The sequence below is a fragment of the Pavona decussata genome, unplaced genomic scaffold (genome assembly GCF_977016875.1).
Source record: "Pavona decussata unplaced genomic scaffold, jaPavDecu1.1 SCAFFOLD_71, whole genome shotgun sequence".
In the NCBI taxonomy this organism is placed as follows: Eukaryota; Metazoa; Cnidaria; class Anthozoa; order Scleractinia; family Agariciidae; genus Pavona; species Pavona decussata.
Window position 1 is genome coordinate 700,785 of NW_028145490.1, and position 15,014 is coordinate 715,798.

The 15,014-nt window shown below is 39.9% G+C and overlaps 1 protein-coding gene across 1 annotated transcript in view; it reads left to right on the forward strand.

Annotated features, from left to right (window-relative positions):
* The window catches only part of LOC146477179 (astacin-like), a 211,470-nt gene that overhangs the window by 164,986 nt on the left and 31,470 nt on the right, over nucleotides 1-15,014 (forward strand). The window lies entirely within an intron of this gene.

The window sequence follows — 15,014 nt, forward strand, 5'->3', positions numbered from 1 at the left end:
ATGTGTGGGCTTAATCCTCTAATGGTCATACATGACTTATTGGAATGATGACGATTCCCCTTGGTTTATTTTTAGGTCAGTCATCAAGAATCATAAAAATTAATTTTTAAAAAATTATGTGTAAGTAAACAAAAAACAAGAAAACTCTGGTTGTATGGTTGACCTAAAAAAAAGTCATAAATAGCGAACAGCGCTGGGTATGTATCGGAACATGTATGGAGAATTCATACTTTTGATCCTCTCTTGCTTGTTGTTGTTGTTGCCAAACGTTAACTCCATGTGAACAATTAGTTATTATTGCTCTACACCCCAAGGGGAAATGGGAGGTCAATTTTAGGGCGATGTAAAAATGCTTGTCCCTGACAGGGGTTGAAAATGTGCAGTTTTGTACCATTGCGGTGGAAATCTGAATCTCTGCTTTCAAAACCTCAAAGGAAAGCTTTTTTGTTCTGTGCAATGAGGAAACTGCTTGATTATTTCAATATTTTGTTTTGGTAACCCTTAAGGAAACTACATTGGGGCCACACCTATGCCAAGAGAGTCTGCTACAATTTAGAACATTCTGTTCAACATTTTTGACGGCTTGTCCCTTCAGTTTTATGTAAGAGTCCCCCCTTCCCCTGGGGTGTAAGCGTGGTTACATTACATGTTTGTAGAGCTACTTGAGTTACTGTTGTTGAGCTACTGAGCAATCCAACCATTTATGGGTTTACCTCTGCGAGACTTGTGATACTCACCAATCAGATAAAACAAGGAAAACCAAAAAAGTCAACAATAGGTTGAGTCTAGGAAAACTTAACAGGCTCTTGTAATGAGGCACAGACCATAATACCGTAAAATTCCGGTTACGGGTGGGGATACGTAATAAGGAAATGTCACCGGCATTTTTAGGGGCAAGGGGGGAAGGGGTGTTACGTGTTTATATAAAGATCAAAGATGGGCCTATAAGTGGAAGAGTGGAAGGGGTTTATCACGGAATAAAATTTTTGTTTACCAATAGATGGCCCAAAAATCGAGGCGATTTATTAGCAGGGGAAGGGGAATTAAAACCGGGATTTCATGGTATGGGATAACCAGTACAATACAAGCTTATATCGATTCTTTAAAATAAAATAAAAAAAAGAAAAAGAAAAGAAAGTAGATAAGAATTACGGTATGGTATTAATTACAGAGCCTTCAAGTGACATTAGTCTCTTACAGTATTTTTAGTACGAGTTGCGTCAAGATATCTGCCCAGCCCCATGTATAATTATCTATACATTTGGCACACACTCTGTTTTCACGCTCGTCGTTTTTGGAAGTGGGTTAGTGTGACAGTTGTACATGGATAAATAATGTATGGGGCTGTGCGGAAATCTTTCCCGAATTGCTTAGATATAGTTTCTTATAAAATGTTGGAGTTGCAAATTTGTTACATCAAGATCCTTCCTTCGAAAATAAAAAAACCGAAATCTACACGTCAAAATACGGGGAAAGAGTTCTGCGGTATAGATTGCGGTTAATTTTTTATTTTCGTTTTCATTTATTTATTTATTTATTTATTTATTTATTTATTTATTTATTTATTTATTTATTTATTTATTTTTTGCGTGTGTGTATGTTTGGCTGCGTATGATAAATTGATTAATATAAAACGTAAAACAACGGAAATGAGCATGACCGAATCACAACACATTCGTCATAACCAGATAAATCCTCGACAAGTGACATAAATCGTTTCAAAAATAAACAGAGGCGGTTCTTTACTCACGTCTTTTTTCTGCGAAGCGCTGTGAAAGCTTGAAACATGTCAAGTTTAGCCAGCATTCGATTGAGTTGTATACATCTCCCGTAATGGCGGACGACTCGTGTGGAATGGAAACCAGGTTACGTAACTAAACAAGCCTCTTTAATGCAAATGTATTACAAATCTTGTGTTCACTCGCGAACGATAAAAGTCCACGAGCTGCTGTGTTGCATCAACGGCTATGCGATGAGAATCGAAGGAAAAATGTTTGAATTCGAAGATACCATTGCTTGGGTTTTTGTGATGCATTCTTCGGTTGAAATGGTTACAAAAAGGCTGTATTTGCAAATTGGCGCCCCCAAAAAGGCGCGCTTTTTCAGTTTAATGTATTTCTGTGAGTCATTATGCATAAATCGTATCTCGCATAATTATGTCATTCCGCAACTCGTATTTTGCATAATTATGCCATTCCGCACGTCATTCCACATTCCATTCCGCAAACTCATTCCTCCTTTTACCCTCACCGGTGAAAGATAGATGTAACCTCTCGCTTGGTTTTTGAAAGGGCTTCACCTCCGTTAGAAAAGTTGTGATTCTTTCTACATGATTAGATTTTATCTATATGGGTGAAAGACGTCCCAGGATCCGCTACGTTAACCAAGTTTCCAATTACATTAGTCCTTCATCTTGGAATTAACCAAAATTTTGAAACATTTTTCACAGGTTTCACGAAAGGAAAATTTTATATAAGTCAGCAGGCCTCAACCCTTGGGCGTACAAGCAAACTAACACCCCCACCGCCACCATCGTAGTTTATGTACAGTACATTATCTTATCTACATTGACGTCATTATTTGTATAACCGTGCAAGTGGATCCGCAATCTTGGATTTTTTAATCTCCATACAATCGCCTCGATTGAACCAAACTTAATTGAAATCAATAAAGGATTGTCAAAATCGATAATTTATCTTCAAATGAGCCCTTTGTCTTTGTCGCGAAATTGCACAGGGTTTGGTGATAAACGACAATAACATCACAATTGTCATTAACCATACACAAATTGGCATCCAAATCTAATAGCAGTGTGCAGAATGTTTGTCCCATGAACCTAGTTTAATAGCCTTAGCTCCCACGAGTCTCCTGTATCTCCGTGGTAGAGCACCCGAACTAGTAATCGGAAGGTCTTAAGCCTAGTTTTCATATGACAGGAAAATCCCAGACGATCGGAGATTTCAATGTTTCCCGACCGTCCCAGATCTTGCCCAGATATCGGGAATTCATTGGAGATATGCGCCATTTTTATTTTTCGGGGTGGGGGAAGTAGAGAACTGGAGCGAAGCAATTTAGAAGATTGGTAATGAGATCAAACTTTCGCCGACTTTCCCGGCAGTACAATTTTGAGTTTTCGTTTGGAATGATAGCCGACCATCGCAGAAATCCGGGACGCGTCGTGAAAATAGAATCACTCCCGATTTTCTCGATTTGTCTGCGATCATTTAATACGTGACCGTAATTTTCTTTTTATTATATGGACAATAAATATACATGATGGAGATTGAAAAGTTGGGTTTAATAGAAATACTGGATATTTTACAAATACTGAGCTTAATACAAAATACTCAGTGCCCGAGATATAAAAATATTTTAAACAGTCAAAATGGTGTAATGAAGCTCCATTACCCTGACTGGAATCATCAAATACGGTTTTTTTTTCTGTCTCTTTTGCACTAAAAAAGGCTGTTTAACAAGATCGGAATAAACGTGGACATTTTCCACCTCGAAATGCAATTGGGGAGTTGTTCAACGAGTTGGCGTTTTTATGTCTAGTTATTTGAATAATTTCTTTTGGAGGTATATCATTATCCACTAGCTTGTGAATCAAATGCTTTCTGGTGCTGTGATTTACGAGGTTTATGTCCATTTGTAGCCCTGATATGAGTCTTTTATCGATCATGTTCTTGAGCACTGCTTCTTAGAGAATTGACTCCAAGCGGGGAGCATTTAAACCACTTTTACCCGGTTTCGGGCTTTCGATATTAACAGCAAGATCAAAAGGACATTCAGCTGTCATATCTGCGGGGCGGTGATTTTTGTAGGCCAAGTAAGTACTAATAGAATAAGAACACTTCATTACCAATGCACCTTTTGTGAAGCATCCAAGGCCTAGTGTAGGGCATCAGTGGCAGAAACCCATCGAACATAAATCATAATTTGGCGATTTAAATAGAAGAGCTTGAGTATTATTTAGCTTTGGCAGCAGAAAAGTAAAGTATATGCCTCTTTATAAGTCTTACTATGTTATTAAGACGCAGAGGCAAACTTTTTCACGAAATTCCAAGTTCCTTCCGAACCTGAATATTCATGCACGACGGTTTTCGCAATTCGAGTCATTTGGTTTTTTTTTTTTATTAAGTCATCCTTCCGACTTTAATGATATATTAAGTTGTGTCCGCAGTATATTAGTTTTCCTAAGTAAAACTTAAGGGATACTTAAAGGGCCTAGTGTAAAGTCATCCACTGCCTTCTTAAGCCGTGCTAGCTATGTTTAGACAAGTCGTCCCTTCTACTTCCGGTTGTCCTTCGCACTTTATCATGCTTGTGTACTTGAGCCCGATGCTGCCGAAGTTTGAGAAAGATCTTGGGAAAAGAGAACAATGAGATGAGTAATAAACGTGTCAGTGATAAAAGCAGTTGGTACAACTGCTCGAACTCCCTTCAAATTTAAAACGTATCTGTGCCACAGCCCCAACGACTACGCAAGGAGTTAATTAACACTTAAATGACAGTAGATGTAAAAATCGATACTTCTCACACAATTAAAACAACTCTTTCGCGAACAATGAATAAAACATTCATGTTGAGTCGTTCAACAAATAGGTGGCTAAAAAAACTATTGCATTTTAGAAAACAACGCAACTTGGTAGATGAAAAGGACACATTCTAAATAGCAACCAGAGATGCTGTGATGGTGTATCCTAAGAATGTTTCCATCCTCAGTACTATTGGTCATTTTGTTAGCGTTCTTTAAGGTGTTTCCACCTATATTATGATTGTGGTAATAGCAATGCCAGATGTTCTTTATAGCTATACGTTTCTTTCCTCCCTCATGGGCGTCCCCCCTTGAAAAGGAAGCTACCTCACGTTTCCATTAGTAACGTTGTCAAGGTCTCGCTAAGCATCTCTGTTTTACCAGTGAATTCAAATTTGCAGGAATGCCTCTGGATATCTCCAGTGGTGCAAAACTTTCCAATCCGATTGCGCAGAAGAAGGCCAAACAGGAGTGGCTGTGGTGGCAGTCCTGTTTCTAAGCAGTCGTTAAGGAAGGACTCCGTCTGTTCACCCTGCAACAGGTTGAAGATCCTCTAGAACATTTTCATTTTCGTAGGTTGTGTCTCTCCCCTTACGGTTGCTTGATGAGGAATATAGTGTAGACCTCCCCTGTTGGATTTATAGGCACTAGCACAGTTATTCCATCAGTGAACTGCTCTTGCATTATCTTTTGGTACCTTTGTAATCTTCTCATTCTCACTTGAGCTTCTTTGTTGTACTGTTAAGTCGAGCAGCGGACGGGTTCTGGTTCCTAGGGAGTAGGACATGATCTTCCTTCCACAGCAATTTCGTCCCATAGTTACCGCATTCTGTTTTTACCTGATGAGAAAAACTCTCCCTTGACAGTGGTGTTTCCTCTCTTCCCTATGGCATCGCGCGAACTGTCGATAGCACTGTTGCATCCAAGGTGTTCCCACGATTCACAGGGTAACTGATACTGAGTTAAGTTGCGTACTAACTGCGAGGATCTATCATCTATGTGATCTTTCATCCGCAATTCAAAATATATGTTTCATATATTTACATTCATTTATTCATCCTTCACGGGTATATAAGGTTGTGCCGGATGTTCAACATGTCTTTTGTTGCTTTTCAGGTCTGAAAACGCTCTTTTACTTAATTTATTAGCGATTATCATGATCAGGAAGCTGAGCTAAGAACTGTTGATTAAACAGATATACAATAATGCACCATTTGAGATGTTCTGTGAGGTAATAATTGAACGGTGAAAATTGTCAATAATTATTAAATGCAAAAGTTATTATGTTATTAGTTATTATGAACGGCCATGTTTGACCCAACTCCAAGTCTCACTGCCAAACTACAGTGTAGTCCAAGGATAATAAAACTGACAACTGCGACTGAGACTCTTTTAATTTACAGTGCACGTGTATTGAAGGCTCCAGACATTTTAACGAACTTGTAAAAACTTTGACTTTTTTGAAACTGGTATAAAAACGTTCTTAAGACCACGTAAAATTCTGATTTTCATATAAGGGGTTTCACTCGTTTAGACTAATTTATATGTACAGTATCAGTGTTCAACTTAATTCATCCAACTCCCTTATAAGCACGTTTCTGTCATACGTCTACACCCACTGCTTCCAAGTCATGGCCTGAGCTCATTTCCTCTCTCGTCTGTCGAGGACTCTTCAATTATGACCGTTGACGTCGTTGCAGAATCCCGCCTCTTGTACCTCTTTCAAATCCTTTGATTTGGGCGACGAGCAGCAATTGATAGCCAGGACTGTATGGCGGGTGTAGGATCATAATACTGAAATGCTGGACCCTCCATATGGACTGTGGTGAGTTTATTGGGGGTGCTTTCACCGAGTGTTGCACGACAATCTGTCTTGATACGATTCATCAGTGAAAATAGCCTCTCCACTTTTGCATTTGAAATTGGGATGGTAAACAGAAGCTCAACTAACACCAGGACCATATTCTTTGCGGCTCGAATCGACGATCCGTCTCAAGACACGCAGGTAGGGTGTTCTCGAAGGGCCACGGAAATGTTTAGTGTAGCTAAAGAGATCATGCCAGTGGCCCAGTAAATCAATCAGTGACCAAATTAAGCCAGCCTTAGATACAGGTACTTAGAAGTGTTTGTCGGTAGAGCTCAGCAATGCAGTTATCGGCAAAAAACTCGAGATCCTTTCCATCGTCTTCAGTTGTCTTCTTCCCCCCCCCCCCCCGCCCCCTCCTTCTTTCGCAATTTACAGAAGTTCTGGCAAGAAGGACGTGGCTGTTCTCTGCTACCTCGAGCCTTGTCTGCATAGCCTCTTTGATTCGGACTAGCAACGTGTTCTTTGAGTGCCTTGCAGATTCTCTAGCGGCCTCAAAGGATGGCAAGGTTACATTCTGGTAAATGAATTCTTCGTCACGTTCTTGGACCTTTTCCAGGAAACCCTTGACGGTGGGAAGGTCCTCGACATCTTTTCACTTTAGACTTACCAGCTGCTGCCTGGCTGTCTCAATGCGCACTATGGTGGCGACGATGTCGCTTTCATCCTCTTGAAATGCCAGGGACAAAGCCTTTGCAGGGCTGAGTAGCTCAGTAAAGAGAGATGCTGTAAGTGGGATCCTTCCTTGTTGCCATTTTTTTAAGCCAGCCTTTAAACTTCTGGCGGCCTGTTGCCTTAAATGACTTGTCTTCAGACATGATTTGGAGATGCTGAAGATAAATACCAAAGTTGCCCACAAGACTAATCCAGCGGGTTCCTTAAAGGAAAAAGACGCAAAAATATCTTACGAAGAAACCATGGATAAACAAAGGCTTGACTTATATTGACAGCCTGTTGTTGAGAAGGGGAGAATTGGAAGTAAAGTGTGCTAGGTTTAAAAAAAAAAAAAACTTAAAAGACTGCAAGGGATGTGTGCATCAATTTTGAAAGCTTTTTATTCTTAAGTGATGTTTTGGCAACATACAGTAGCACATTGTTGATAAGCAAAGTGAAACCCAAACGTTACGACATGCTCGCTTCGGTCGGATTCTGCCCAATTCAAATTGAACGGTTTCGCTGTACATGCGGTGGAGTTCACGCAGCTGTCGAAGCTTTTTAGGTGACTTTATATGAGGAAGTAAAGGCGTAACAGCACTTCATCTACGTCATCGAAGACGGTACCCTGTAAGGCACCTTTTAGAGCTAGCTCCAGTCGATGCACCACACACCAAACGTAAATCACCCAGGGAAGATTACTTTGAAGAATACTTATGACCCCGTCCTTCTGTCCTCGGTTCACAATAGCTCCATCAGCAGCAAAACCAATCAGTTTCTTCTCAAAGAGTACCTCGGGGATGTCGATGCTTTGAAAGCTGCTCTTTATGGCACTAACAATGCCAGCCGCATTACTGTATTTCAAGTCCACCAACCTGATTGATGATGTAAACATACATCAGGTCTAAGTTAATATTACCACAACGGAATAAAATAACGTTTCATGAGAGAAAACGAAATAATCATGATAAATGAATACACCTGTGTTGGCTGCGTTAGTTAGCACAAAGAACACTGTACTAAATACCCCATTTATCATGTTTTGTTTTACCACTAACATTTATTGTTGCCAATAATACCGTAACGTTGTTAGTAAAGAAACAAAACACAGTAACCAATCGATATAGATGCGTCTTCAGAACCATCCGTCAAGACACTGAAAAAATTCACATTAGACAACTTTTTCCCTTAAATCTCTTCCTAATGCCTCTGCGATGTGAGTGATAAAGACATTGCAACTCATGTCATTTCGATATGCTATGCCGATGTCCACTCCATCTTTTTCTTCCAGCTTTAACAGTTGTGGGTATTTCGACAAGGGTAGCTCTTCTTTTGCAACAAAGTAGGCAACTTCAAATTTAGTCTTAGCCTTAGCATGGTTACTGGCTTACATGTTGGCAATGCCAGATATGATAAGTTGTTGCCCAGATGTATTTAAAGCTTCCATGGATTCTGCTCTTTCTGTGGCACTCTGGCATTTCTCTTTCTTAAGGTGCAGGTCCAACGTCCTCTTATGTGGCTTGCCTCGACCGTGGTCCTCAGCATTGCTCAAGCGCAGATTTGTGGATCCTGAAAACGACCAAGGTGTTGAAAATTTGTTGATGCCTCTCAATTTGTCGGTATAGGTTTTACATACACTGACTACTTGACCTGCCTTGTCATCACTGAATACAAGCTACTCCCGTGCCTGGTGTGCAGCTAAGTTTGTTGTTATCCGGAGATTTACTGTCGCCACAGTTAATTTTCTAGATTTCTTTGCAGACAAAGGCGCCGAAGTGGATGTCGAAACAGAGTGTGATTCTTCTGTCGAATTGCCCAATGGGCTCGGAAGCGTCGGGACGCTGAGATTTGTCTTTTCTTGCATTTGTTTCCACGGGTAAATGTGGAGTTTTGGTTTTTACTTTCAAGAAGGAGGACAGAGTGGATTGTCCTGCCGGTTTCGTCAAAGGGAAAGAACCTGAGCTTTTTCGTTTGCGGCCATTACCGTGACACTCCTCGCATTTTCCAACAAGATAATTCTCCTCACAGTAACCTGGTGTTTCAGACACTGAGCATACATTACAAATCAGAGTTTTGCATCCAATGCAACGGAACTTGATGCTTTTCCTTCCACACTTTGCATACTCCATTACTCAAAGTAAGCACGCTCGTTGGAAGTGTTTTTTGACTCAGCCAAAAAACTAGATAGGAAGCGATAGGGAAAGTGTGAAAAAATTTTGAAATGTTTTGTCTACAAGCGCCTCGCGGATGACACTAAATACTGATAATAATCTTATCAGATAGCAAACGATTACAAGTTACTTCAACGAGAGAAGGTCTCCTTCAAGTATTTAAATAAATAAAATATGAGTTCATTTGATTTAAAGTCCGTTTTAAGACTTTTTTCTTTCTATTTATGTCAAGTTACGGGATTAGGGGGAGGAGGGGAAATCAGGTTTTGAAAAGTGTGCATGAAATATTTTTATATCAATCCTATCAGATAATATATACTTGTCAGTTGACAAACGGCTTATTACCCCCCTCGCCACTACGGCACCTGTCAGTGCAGTCTATTTGCACGTGGGCGAGAAAGTACATTTTATTTGGGCAGTTTCTCGCTGCAAAAATGATCAATAGCCATCCCGATATGTTCCTAGTAATAATCTTTAGTTATCTCCCAGATGCTGAGCGAATCTGTACTCTAGCCATAGTATGTATAAAGTGGTATGATATCATCCTCTGCAGCACTGTTTAGAAAAAGGTCGACTTTGACTTACAAAGAAATATCACGATCACGTCAGATGTTCTTATTATCAGATGTTCTTATTATCGGCTCTCGTGGTCAGCTGTCCAAAATAAACATCAATTCTATAATGGTTGGGGACTCCATCATTGAACCTGTAAAGAGTACTAGAAATCTGGGATCTTGGTTTGATGAGCACATGGCGATGGACATTAACATTGGAAACATTTGTAACAAAGCCTTTAAGGGTCTTTACAACATTAGACAAATAAGAAAATTTCTTTCCACTGAGGCCACCAAAATATTAATTCATGCTCTTGTGACATCTCACTTGGATTATTGCAACTCTCTTCTATCTGGACTTCCAAAATATCAACTGGATCGGCTCCAAAAAGTCCTCAATGCTGCAGCTAGAGTCGTCTGTCTAGTACCCAAATTTAGTCACATTTCACCTTATCTAAAAGATCTTTACTGGTTACCCGTAGACTTTCGGATCGAATTCAAAATATTACTACTTGTTTTCAAAGCGTTAAATGGTATCGCTCCACGTTATATCTGTGATCTCATCAGGGAAAAGGCATCAATCAGAAGCTCTTTGAGATCTAATGACCTCACTTTGTTAGAGGTGCCTCTAACAAAGACTTTTGGTGATCGAGCATTCGCTTTTGCTGGTCCATCCAAGTGGAATAAGCTTCCTTTGGCAATTAGGACTGCCAAGAACTTAAATACTTTCAAGAAACACTTGAAGACATTTTTGTTTAAAAAAGCATATGACATCTGATTATTCTTTACTTTGTTTATTTTATTTCTTACTTTTTGTTTGATTGATTATTCTTAAATTTTATATTTTATTGATTTTGACTAAATTTTTCGTTTTTATATTGTAAGCGCTTTTGATTAGTATATAAAAACCGCTTTATAAATTTATTATTATTATTATTATTATTATTATTATTATTATTATTATTATTATTATTATTATTATTATTATGTTCTGCGACAAAAACGTTTATCCGGGGACGCGAGAATTACTCCTAAGTGAGTGTTGTTATCTGGAATGGGGAAACCTCTGTTCCATCTTATGATGTTTTTGTTTGTTTTTGTTGTTGTTGTTGTTGTTGATTTTTTTTATTATTATTATTATTATTATTATTATTATTATTATTATTATTATTTATTATTATTATTATTATTATTATTATTATTATTATTATTTATTATTATTATTATTATTATTATTATTATTATTTATTATTATTATTATTATTATTATTATTATTATTATTATTATTATTATTATTATTTATTATTATTATTATTATGTACATTGCAATCGAACATTTACTGGAACTCTGTTTGGCGAGTAGCACCACGACTCAAGTGGTCAAATTGTCAACACAGTATGGGACACGCTCAATTGCGAAATATGGAAAATTGAAAATGAAACATTGTTGACCTAACGTTCAAAGAATTTTACGATGTATTCTTTTCTCGTGATTTCGCAGGGTTGAAAAGGACCTTAACAACTTAATATCAGAAATTAAGTCGTGTCCTTCCACTCATGACCCCAATGTCAAGCAAGTAGCTCCAAAGATGTATCACCTTCTTCACAGCACAGATGCTACCCCCGCAGCCTTCTATGAGCTTCCAAAGATCCACAAGCCTGGCATATCACTACGCCCAATAACCAGCTGCATCTACGCACCAACCTACACTGTATCCCGACATTTGGTACCCATCTTATCCCTGCTACTGGAGGATAAATACACAGTAACTAACAGTGTTATGTTTTCCCAACAAGTTAGATACCAACCAATTACGGAAGATGAGATCATGGTATCATTCGATGTCGTTGCATTGTTTACGTCCATTCCCGTAGACCTCGCTTTGCAGATTGTCTGTGAAAAATTACAACAGGACGCAACTCTGACGGATCGCCAAATATTTCTGTCACAAACATCATGAAGTTACTAGAGTTTGTCCTGAAGAACAGCTTCTTTACTTACGAACAGGAAAATTACCAGCAAACGTTCGGCTGTGCCACGGGGTCTCCCGTGAGTGCCACTATCGCTAACTTGGTGATGGAGTACATAGAAGAAAGCGCAATTGCCACCGCTACTCATCCTCCACGCTGGTGGTACAGATACGTGGACGACAGCCATGCGTGTCCTAAGAAGGATTACCTACAAGAATTTCATGATCATCTGAATTCTGTTAACCCTAACATACAGTTCACCAAGGAGCTTGAGAAGGATAACGGACTTTCCTTCTTAGACACAACAACAACCCGAGTACAGGTCAGTGTGTACAGAACACCAACACACACAGATAAATACCTCGATTACAACTCCCACCACCCATCGCAGCACAAGAGGTCAGTCGCTAATAATCTCCTTCGCAGGGCCCAAGAAATTCCATTAACAAATGCGGGATGGTCTAGAGAGAGGACACACGTCATTTAAGTGCTAAGAGATAACAATTACCCTCTGCGTTTTATTCGGAGCTGCAAGTCCTACCACAGCGCTCCCCGCCGCGATTCAAATACCAACGACGTTTCCAGCGCTAGCGCACCTTCAACGTCAACATTTGTTGTTCTTCCGTATGTTAGAGGCGTCTCTGAGAGAATTTCGCGAGTAACAATGGTGTTAAAGTAGGTCACAAACCTTGCAATGTTTTGCGCACGCGTTTCCCGAGGCCAAAGGACAAACCTTTTGCTTTTCAGTGCCGAGGTGTTGTTTACAAGGTCGGCTGCGTTGATTGCAACTTCGTGTATTATGGAGAGACTGACCGAGCCTTGGAAACAAGGTTAAAAGAACATAAACGGGCAGTTCAGGTTGGAGATAATAACTTTAAAATTGCGCAACACGCGAACCAGTTTGTCCATAATATAGACTTCGACCATACGACAATCGTAGACCACAAGGAGTCCACAAAAGTTGTGAAAAAGAAATAAATTAATAAATTATTGACTTACGTTGTTCGTTTCTTGCGGTTTTCTATAGTGCTCATTTGCATAAGGTTTACGCGACAGCACTAATGTCGTTTACTGAGTTGTGCGCGAGTGGATCTAAGCTCTGCTGACTTTACTATATATATATTGACAAGGGAGGCAACTTTTTCGCGAAACAATTTGAACACACCCAGCAAAATAGCTTTGAACGTTCGACTTGTTCGACTCTTTGCAACCAAATTCGTATCAAACGAAAGCTGGATAATTTGTAAACACACTTATCTGTCAGTATCCCAAGAAGAAACGATTTTGAGCCAGCATTTTAGCTCCCTTTTCGTAGTTTTGCTCGGTGCATTTTTTAGCAACAGCTGCGGCCAGTTACCTTGGCGCAGACGTCACAGATTTACGGGCCATCACGAGCGAAATGTCGCCTCTCCCTACCTCGCAAAGATGTTTTTGCGCGACAGCTATGGACAGTCATCGCTCCCTGTTTAGGCACGAGACCGGAAAAAATTTTCGGCCGACTTGTCGCGCAAACCTAAATTTTGTAAATAAACCAAAGTAGAATGTCAGTTCGCGCAATTTGTGACTAAACAGGAAGCGATGACTGTCCATAGCTGTCGCGCAAAAACATCTTTGCGAGGTAGGGAGAGGCGACATTTCGCTCGTGATGGCGCGTAAATCTGTGACGTCTGCGCCAGGGTAACTGGCCGCAGCTGTTGCTAAAAAATGAGCCGAGCAAAACTACGAAAAGGGAGCTAAAATGCTGGCTTAAAATCGTTTCTTCTTGGGATTCTGACAGATAAGTGTGTTTACAAATTATCCAGCTTTCGTTTGATACGAATTTGGTTGCAAAGAGTCGAACAAGTCGAACGTTCAAAGCTATTTTGCTGAGTGTGTCCAAATTGTTTCGCGAAAAAGTTGCCTCCCTTGTCAATATTTATATTCAAGTCAGCAGAGCTCAGATGCAGATCAGCTCGCGCACAACTCAGTACACGACATTAGTGCTGTTGCGTAAATTTTATGCAAATGAGCACTATAGAAAACCGCAAGAAACGAACAACGTAAGTCAATAATTTATTAATTCATTTCTTTTTCACAACTTTTGTGGACTCCCTGTGTGTAGACAAGGCTCGTAATTTTCACAAGAGACTTTTCCTCGAGGCTTGGTATTCGCAGAGAGACAACCACGCGGATGTCTACTTCGGATGTCCTCGGATGTCACGCGGATGTCTATCTCGGATGTCTGCAAAACCCTCATGTAAACACACGCGGCTGCCGTTCGTTGCGTTTTGCTGGCGTAGCACGCGCAGAACTGTGAACCGTTACAAAGCCGTGATTCAGTTGGCTTTTAAAAATAACCGATGAAGGCCGAAGTTGTTTGGCCGAAACGTCTTTAATGCTTAATTAACGTTGTTTCTAACGTTCAATAGTCAATGCCAAAAAAAAATGTTTAGTTCTGATGTCTATCCCTGACTGCAATTTTAGTATTTTTTGTGTTGATCCTTATTAACATAAATTGATGAACATAAATTTTGCCGTCACGTAACAGAAAACTTGGGCGAGCGTAGTGCGTGAAGGCTCACGGTTAGTGGTTTGAAAAAGAATACGTTGAGAAAGTTGTGACATTCTACGGTCAGCCTCCCTCGGCGACATATCACGTTAGGTTTGTTTTATTAGTTTGTTTGTTTTTAGCTTTTACTTTCGTTTTTTCTGCAGAAACATTGTTTTACGCCTATTTCATTTTAGTATTGCTGCCTTATGTTACCACCGATTTCTTTGCTACGCGACACTCGAATAAAAACTCCCGCGCGAGCATTTGGCGATTCGCTTCCGTCAATCATGCGCTCCTTATATGGTGTTATAGAAATGCCGCTCTTATTTTCAAAAAATATGGCGGCCACTGTGTGGCCTGTTCTTTCGACATGGTTGCTTTTTAATCTTCAAGTTTACGTTGGCGACTGGTGTTTTTGCTCGTGCAGGGATTGAGCGCAATCGCTATAGCAAGATTTCCGAAAGTGGCATTCCTATAACACCATATAAGAGCGCATGATTGACGGAAGCGAATCGCCAAATGCTCGTGGGAGTTTTTATTCGAGGGTTGCGTATCAATGAAATCGGTGGTAATGTAAACTTTAAAACCCCAAAGGTTGCGCCATGGCATCGGTTGGGGGTCCACGGTCCCTATTTTTCGAGTAGCAGTTTTTTAGGATTTACGTGTCCGGCTGTGGCGCATGTAAGCTATCTGCTTATCTTTATCTATGATTCCTGTATTTTATTGATGTGT